The 9066-nt window shown below is 38.6% G+C and overlaps 2 protein-coding genes, 1 long non-coding RNA gene and 1 pseudogene across 3 annotated transcripts in view; all 4 read right to left on the reverse strand.

Moving 5' to 3' along the window:
- LOC145497895 (uncharacterized) overlaps positions 1 to 3564 on the reverse strand; it is a 70002-nt gene extending 66438 nt beyond the window's left edge. The window contains exons 1-2 of the mRNA XM_081477771.1: positions 2359 to 3564; positions 157 to 237 (exon numbers count right to left, since the gene is read on the reverse strand). The gene's annotated coding sequence lies outside the window, so the exon portion shown is untranslated. The remainder of the gene's footprint in view (positions 1 to 156; positions 238 to 2358) is intronic.
- LOC145497973 (uncharacterized) overlaps positions 1 to 9066 on the reverse strand; it is a 41419-nt gene that overhangs the window by 11295 nt on the left and 21058 nt on the right. The gene's annotated exons all lie outside the window — the stretch shown is intronic.
- The window catches only part of LOC145498025 (uncharacterized), a 113584-nt gene that overhangs the window by 8804 nt on the left and 95714 nt on the right, over positions 1 to 9066 (reverse strand). The gene's annotated exons all lie outside the window — the stretch shown is intronic.
- Positions 4425 to 6056, reverse strand: LOC145497959 (uncharacterized; annotated as a pseudogene).

The following is a 9066-nucleotide window of genomic DNA, read 5'->3' on the forward strand; positions in this document are numbered from 1 at the left end:
ATAAGCCCTAAAATTCCAGAGAAAGTGCTGCCATTACAATTAAGGCCCATTTACGTACAGGTAAGAAAAAAATGAATTATTTTGGCAAGACGCAACTCTAAAAAAGTTATCAACACATGGCAACTAATACATATAATAGTAAGGGCTGATGCTCACCATCCCTAGTCCCTTCTCTACTAAGACTTTCTTCAGTTTGTGTGTGTTTTCCCTCATCCAACCCATGATGATCATCCATTACTGCAAAAACAGAAATTCAAGGCATTATTATTAATAATGGTAATAGGACTGAGTGGAGTCCAATTCGGTCTGTAATCATACTCGTGATTAACAAAATCAGACGACCGCGAAGTGGGAGTCCGATTTGTTAATCACGAGTATGATTACAAACTGAATTGGAATACATGATGTCCTGTTACCAATTAATCAAAACTATGACAAAATTCGAGAAACGAACAAACCATCGATAGAGCGCTGAATGATTAAACGTCGTTATGAATGCTGAAAAACACGGCAGTTTACTCAACAGCGCGCGCAAAATGATGCGTACTGTCCAATTACAAGCATGACGCGTACACTGTCCAATTAATGCTCAAATCGGGCTGCTGATAGCCAATCATGTTCGAGAATTTTGTTATAGTTTTGATTAAACATAAAATCACACAAATGCAATTATATTTTAAGTTAGACTGACTGTTTTAAAATAACATACAGCCTTGTAGATTAAAAGCTGTTCCTCAGTAAAGGGAAATTTAAAAGAAAACAAAATTCAGTCAGAAACAACTGCAAGGTCTTATCAAGACCTAGGTTTTTAAAGTCTATTTCAACTGACAATGAAACCAAAACAGAACAGACTGAATCTCTAGTGGCAAAGTTTAGCTGGTGAGAACTACATCATATTTAGCAAGTGATAAAAGACATCCTTGTGAATAAAAATACAAGTAGATAAACAAACTGTTTTCCCCTTCTTTAATTGTTTTTACACATTAAAAGAAGAAAAAACCCAAGCATCCAAAAACATGAATAAATTCTCCAGAAGATAACAAGAATGGCAATGTTCCTCACACAAGAGCTGGCACAAAGAGATAATGGCAATGCCACCTAATGAAGACATGACAAGGCATTGGCATGTATCCCTATTATGTACTAATTGGACCAGCCGCATAGAAAAGGAAACCTAGGAAAGCACTTCTTGAAGCAGCCTCACATGATGACTATATACACTGCGTGTCTACAAAACATTGCTTCGTAACAAACAGCTTAAAGGAAGCCAGTCAACAACAGAGGAAAAGAGGAAAAGAAGGACAAACAACCCTGACCTTTACTGATGATTCCTTAGCACTACATTGCGAACCCTTCAAGTGCAGAATTTTACACTTATTCAATAGCATCCAAAACAAAATCATTACTCGTGGACACGAATTAAGACCTTAAAATCCAACAACTTGAGGAACGCTTTGATTGTATGTCATTTGGATTATTTTAGATTCTTTTGCATAAGTTGTTAATTATGTTGTTCCTTATGCTCAAAATTTCATGTATGCCTACCAAAGTTCATCAAAAAACTGTACCTTCCAGTCACCGCTAAATGTAATGTGGAGTGATAAAATAAATGAATAGTACTATTTATGGCGGATATTTATAGTACTATTTATGCGCGATCGTGACGCTGCCAAGAGAAAAGCTGTTAAGAGTGCCTGCCTGTAAAAATCAGACAAATTCTTAATTTCGCGGCAAGGGTCGAAAATTCGATTTCGCTCATATTCTTATGGTAGATAGGCTAGGGCATGACAAAAACCACTGGATAGTTTTTTTGGCAAAATATCCTTTTATTTCAAAGAAATATGCAAATTACCAACTTCCGTTAAAATCGTCATTTGACGCACCATTTTATTAAGCAAGTTTGAGAGCCTCGCATGCAAAACCACATCATTCTTCCGTCTTTAAAACACTCAAATATTTTTGTGTAATGTTTAAATGTGTACTGGTTGGTCTTAGGGAATGTTGCGTTGTCTTTTTGGGTGCAAAATAATTAAATTTCGAAGACATGTATTTCATTCAGTTAAAAGTACTTCGTGAATATCACTGATTTTGACCATGTGCGAAACCTTCAAATGGATTAAGCTTCTGGTGGTTGAATCGCAGAAGGATGATCTACAGATTCCTGTAAAAAATTTTTTGGGCAAATGATTGTGAGCGACGCGAGAGCTTTTCAAAGTACGTCAAAAAAATGCAAATATTTGACCATCCGTCGTCAAATTTCAATTTACGGGTTAGACGTATATTTTAGCATGCGCCACATGACTTGACCTATAATAAGTTGAAATAGACACAGAGCTGATTATTTCGAAATGTTCTAACCTTATTTGTTGCAAAAGGCAGGTCCAAAGCCGATTTGACGTGTTTCTAGTCGATCTCTCACCATTCGTCGCACATAAAGCAGAAGTTTGTTTTTGTTTACACAAGGTTAACGTCCGATGTACATCGCCAACTGTCAACCTATTATTGGTCGAATACCAGGAATCTGTGACCATCTTTCTGCGCATATGAACATCACTGCATCTAAGTCAAAAACGGCTGAGCCATTTGTAGATAGTTGCTTGCTTTGCACTGCGCCAAAATAATACGTGTGATCGATTGCTGACCATTGCTGATAAGCGTGTCGGCGCAGCACAATCTAACAGCCGTTATTTGTTCGTCACGCAATGCTGTCACGGCATGTGCTGCACATTTTGAACTATTTTGTATAGAGCACTCTCAGGATAAATGAAACAATTCAATCATTGTTCATCTGTTTGTTCATATATATAATAATATGTGTATATTTATATAATCGTTTTCTATAGTGTACTTGGCCTCGGTCCAAATCACGTTTGTTGTACGTTTTGATGTTTCAGACAACAGCTGATAAAGCTAGTGCCTGTACTCAGTAGGATTTTAAAAAAATCGCCATGAAACGAATTATAGATCAGTGAAGCAAGAACTAGCTGAAATAAAAATAGGAAATCACAACGTGTCTAATTCGTGAGAAAAACAGACTAAATTTAATTAGCAATTACGTGAGTAAATAGCCCTGGCCATGCCATTTTATTTGGCGTATTTTGTTTGCCTAGTGGTGAGGCATTGGTATGTTTGTAACAGAAAATAGAGGACTGTTGTCAATACAGTCCAAAATTATTGTCAGTAAAATATTGTAAATAAAACACTTATTGACCGGTTACCTCCGCGGCCACCATTTGGTCGTTCCGATAAGGGTTTCATTATTGTCTTTACCCCTATTAAGCGGCCACCCAAAATTTAAAAAACTTTGTTTTGGAAAGGGCGATGGCAGATAAGAGTCTGAAATTGAAGGTGCATGACGAGTGATAATTCAAATACACGTCTATCATGATTGTCTTGAATTGACTCCATGTTCACCAAGAAATTTATAACCCGATAGTGAAAAATTAAATTTTCAAGGTACACCAACCTCTATTTAAGCGGCTAGCCCCATTAAGCGGTCACAAAAAAACTATCCAGTAGTTTTTGTCATGCCCTAGCCTATCTACCATGAATATATGAGCGAAATCGAATTTTCGACCCTTGCCGAGTTATTTTCCATTTTTATGGACAGGGACTCTTAACGACTTTAGAATTCAAATGGATTCTCTACTAAACAATGAACTTGCATGGAAATTCACATCGTTGTAAGCAGCTTGAATGTAAGCGAATACAATGTAACAGTGATTCAGAGTATACAGGGATTCAGCTTAACAATGATTAACTTAAAAATGTTGAAGTGAGTTTTTATTACTGGTACTGTTTGTTCCTGTTCAGCCTTTTCACTTTTTAATTGCACTTTGTTGGTTAAGACTTAAATGATCCTTGTGATCATATTTCACGTAATAGGTGTAGAAAACGTTATTTACACATATCTCGAGTGGTGCTGGTACACTCGTCGAAGTAATAAGGATAGTGCTGCACATCACGATAGGGAATTAATTATTCCTTTCTTGTTTTACATGTCATTCATGTCTAGTCCAATAGGTTATGTTAACGTAGCACTTTTAAAACGGAACGGAAAATTGCTCGTTACCTGCTATTTACGTTGTTGTTCTACCTTGTTGAGTTCAAAGATTTCGAATTACCAGGCCAGATGATCTCTTTGTAACACATTGTACTATAAAGAGAGAGAATGGTGGGCCACATAATTTCTCTCAAAAGGGTGTGTAATTTATGACTGAAAATAATCCTTTCTTAGTGTCAAGTGTTTACGTTCCTTTTTACAGTTAGAAAACATATTGAAAACGAAGAAGAAATAAAGTTGATTGTAATTGGTATTTTCAATTGTTTCCCTTACTCAGCTCGTTATCCAGCGTACGGAAAAACATAGCGGCATTAGATCTGACCAACAATAAATACCTTGCGATGTACATTCGACCACACAACCCAAAGGCCACATAGCAAGCTTTGCTTTTGCGTGTACCAAAAACATTGTTCACGCTGGGTAGCCTGTGAACATTAATGAAATCAAACCATTGTTCTATGGTATGGCATTAATGTGGTCCAGTAAATCTAAGTAGAGTTGGAGAACTTCCTCTGCTGTAGTAGCTGGAGCTAGACCTTTACCTCCATGATTAGTTCGCAGAGCTCTTTAAAGTAAGGACAACATTCTCTCGCTTAAGGTTGCTCGGCGCACGTATCCTCTGCGATTTCAATCTCGTCCATGTCAACAGGAGTCATATAATCTTGAATCTCTGCTGATGCTGGAACGAAGTAGAGTACGTCTGGCTTTCCCGACGGAGATTCCACATTGCTAGACGGCCGAATTCTGTGAATATTCCACTCCAGTGCAGCTCTGTGTAGTTCACTCTGTATGACATCCATGAAACAGAACTTAAGGCATTCGCGGTGTATTACATCATCATCGTAATACAAACCAGAATCTCTCAAATCTTTAAAAAATGTAATCCACCATTCCGTACATCCTTGGCTTAAACGTCCCCACCATGCTTCAATTCTTTGGTTTGCCGTAGATTTCCCGTACATGAAACTTTTATCGCCTGCAAAGTCGTCATTCATGGACCGCCGAAAGAAGCGCTGAATAGCTGCTAAGTTCTTGTTCTCAGATCCCCTATCTCCACGTACAATCCTTGCCGTACCTCCTAATTGTCTTGCGTAGTCTAAGAAATATTGAGCTACTACATGAGGGTCGTTGTTTGAAGATGCAACCTCCAGCCATAGGATCCTTCGAATAAAGCCATCAATTGCACCATGAATGCAGAATCCAAACGGTTTTAGTTTGTCGTAGCCGTCAATGTGCCATAAGTAATTTGGCCCTTTTCACCTGTAAATTCGTCGTCGTAGTCTATGCTGTGACCTATGCTCCACCCCTTCAGGATCAAAAACCCTCAAAACATGTCGAACGACTTCCCGCGTAGTAACAAGACCGTGCTGATTGATGAGTCTTTGATGCATCGCTCGATATTCGAGAAGGCTTCCACTACCCCTCATTTCCTCTTCGACTGCCTCTACCACCTCATTCAAATTACTTCGACGCCTACGTCTTGTACATCCCAACCGCCTGAGTATTCTTTTCAATTGTCTTAACGAGATCCCGATACCATGTACACTTACGAGAAATAATGCGACTTCTGGTGCAGTGAGCCGGAGATTAAAATAGTTCTCGATTATCTCGTCGCGCAATACTGCATTGTTCCCTATTGCAGGAGAGTAAGATGGAAGCACTGCCAGCGACGTAGGGCACACCGTAATGAGAGTGAAAACGGTGAAAAACGTCATAGCTATACTGTAAAGCCAAGGCAAAACAGACTACTGATTTAGCTATCGAGTCCACGTTGTTTTCAAATAAAACAACCTGGCCTGCCGACGCACGCGGCCTAGCGAGGTAGCCAGGCAGCTAAGTCGCAAGAAAGTAGCAGGACAGTCGCAGCTAAGTCGCAGGAAAGTAGCAAGAAAGTAGCAAGAAAGTAGCAAGTCTCAGCTAAGTCGCAAGAAAGTAGCAGGAAAGTCGTAGCTAAGTCACAAGAAAGTAGCAGCTAAGTCGCAAGAAAGTAGCAAGTCGCAGTTAAGTCGCAAGAAAGTAGCAAGAAAGTCGCAGCTAAGTTGCAAGAAAGCAGCAAATCGCAAGAAAGTCGCAAGAAAGTAGCAGGAAAGTCGCAAGAAAGTCGCAGCTAAGTCGCAAGAAAGTAGCAAGTCGCAAGAAAGTAGCAAGTCGCAAGAAAGTCGCAAGAAAGTAGCAGAAAAGTCGCAGCTCAGTCGCAAGAAAGTAGCAAGTCGCAAGAAAGTCGCAGCTAAGTCGCAAGAAAGTAGCAGCTAAGTCGCAAGTGAAAAAAAAGAGAGAGAAAAGTGTATGTCCCTTTGAAGCCACCGTTTCGTCTTCAGTTAGGTAACGCTCTTTACCTTCAATAATGTCTTCTCGTTTAAATGGGTTTTGAAATCGATATCATTTTGAAGGGGTTTCGTGGAATATCAAAACTGAAAAAACTATAATCATTGCTGGCAACAGAAGAAGACCATACTACCGCGTGACGATTTATAATTTAATTTGTTCTTGTTATAAAATGAGTCAGAAAAATTATCCTGAATCAACACCAATCTTCCGTTTACCGTTAGCTACTACTGCAGACTGCATAATGTTCAGCTGCCTTGCTGGTAACAGCTCCATGTAGTTTTAATAAACAAAGCCACTTATCGACTGTTAAAATCAAACCTTGATCAAAGTAGGCTTGATATCATATATCCTAAGATGAAATTAATTCTAAATTTGTTTTGTTTTTTTCTTCGCTGTACATCGTAACCAAACATACTTGTTGGATTAACTTCATCATAATTGTTAAGAAGGGTCCACTGAGTGCTGCTTCTTCCAGGGGCTTTTAATTCGCAAAAAATTAACTCTTGCACGCCTTGCGTGCCTATGTTTTACTGGGGGTAGTCATTGGTGTTAGCGTCGTCTCTGAAAAACCTTCCTAAATACTTCTTTTAGACTTTTAGTTCGCATAGAGCCACAGCAATCCCGGTCGAATACGTTTCTCTCATTAGTGTGAAGTGAATTTCTCTTTTTGAGTGAAGTATATAGTTATTTTCTGGTATCTGAAGGAATCTAGTAACTTTGCAAAGCAAGCACGAACGCCTTGCTGTGACAGATTACATCTCTGGCAGGGGAAAACGTTGAGCTGCTACAAGATGGCATTATTATCAATGGAGAAACTCGTGAATTTCGCAGTGAATGATGACTGATGTTAGCTAAACCTTGTGTAATATGGAATTACCCTTTCAAAAAACGAAACACTCAAGTGAAAGGTGAATTGATCAACATGACATGGGGTGGGAGGAGAAAGGAAAAAAATGAGTTCATATATGGAGTTCGATTCCTGATTTTGTTTTTGTCCAACGCTCGTGTCATGTTGATCAATTTACCTTTCACATTTTGTTCCCGAGCTTAAAGTTTTCTAATTATTCACTTATCAAGAAACACTCATGTTTTAAAGAGGAAAAACTACTATAAGCAATAACCAACGCTTCTTTAAGGCCCCATTTATATGGTTTCGGGTACCCGAGACAACCCTCCCCCCGAGTTACCCTGGCCAAGGTAACTTTTAGCTTATTTCTTTGCAAAATTCAACCAACCGTTTACATAAGGATCGCGAAACCGTTACGGGGGAGGGGAGGGGGGGGGGGCGAGAACACTCGGGTAAAGGTAAAGGTAAAATCTTTATTTAGACACGTTATTTCCTTCAGGACTATACAATATTTAATTTAAATAAATCTAACTACCTAACTAATTTAATATTGTAAATAACTACTAGAATAAGAGAAATGATAAAAACCTGCTTTACAAGGAAGTCGTGTATAAAAACAAAATAAAATTTATATAAGACCACTGTCAAAATCATAGTTCTTCAACTTAGATTTAAATTGATTAAGGGAGAGCGATTGTCTAATATTCAAGGGCAGACTATTCCATAGTACAACTCCGCTGTAAGAAAGACTTCTTTTACAGTAATTAGTGTGGGGCTGTGGGATAGCAAGCGTACCATCACTATCTCTTAGCTTATAAGTCAAAGTATCGGAACGGAAGACAAAGCGTGAACAAAGATATTCCGGAACCATATTATTTACAATCTTGTACATCATTATTGATTTATTAACAAGGCGTTGACGGTCCAGTTTAACCCAGTTGACCATCCTCAACAATTCATCAGTATTACGATCGTAATTTGAAAAAGTTATGACGCGTGCTGCCCGATTTTGTAGTTTTTGTAACTTTTGAGAAAGAGTTTTAGAACAGGATCCCCACACCGAACTGCAGTAATCGAGATGAGGTTGGACTAATGAATTGTAAACGGAAAGTAAAGTCTTATATGGGACCGAATACCTAATACGTTTAATGGCGCTAATGCCAGAAGCAATCCTTTTGGAAAGCTCATTGATATGACACTCCCAAGTAAGATTTTCATCAATGTGTACACCTAAGGATTTAACAGTCGAGACTCGTTTTATCGGAAACAGGTTGATATTAGTAGTAGGATTCACTGTAAAATTTGAAAGCCTTTGCTTGGAACCAATCAAAAGGAATTCTGTCTTTGTCATATTTAAAGTTAGTTTGTTGGCTGCAAGCCACACATGAATTCTCTCCAAATCAAGACTAATACAACTATTTATTTCATCAACGTCACTACCAGCAAAAGTAATACTAGTGTCATCGGCGTACATCCTTGGTTGGGAATGCTGGAGGCAATTAGGCAAATCATTTATATACAATAGAAATAAAAGGGGCCCAAGAATCGTTCCCTGTGGAACACCACAGCGAAGGAACATTTTGGACGATTTATTCCCGTTTACAAGACACGTTTGGGTTCGGTTTTTTAAATAAGAGCAGAACCATTGGTTTGTGGAACCCTGAATACCATAAGCTTGTAATTTTGAGAGAAGAATAGATTGATCCACAGTATCGAAAGCCTTCTTAAGATCTAAAAATACAACGGCATTAATAAAGCCACGATCGATGTTTAAAGACCAATTATCAGTCGCTTCAATCAATGCAGTAACTGTAGAATGAAGCGAGCG

This window comes from Orbicella franksi, chromosome 9, assembly GCF_964199315.1.
Source record: "Orbicella franksi chromosome 9, jaOrbFran1.1, whole genome shotgun sequence".
NCBI lineage: Eukaryota > Metazoa > Cnidaria > Anthozoa > Scleractinia > Merulinidae > Orbicella > Orbicella franksi.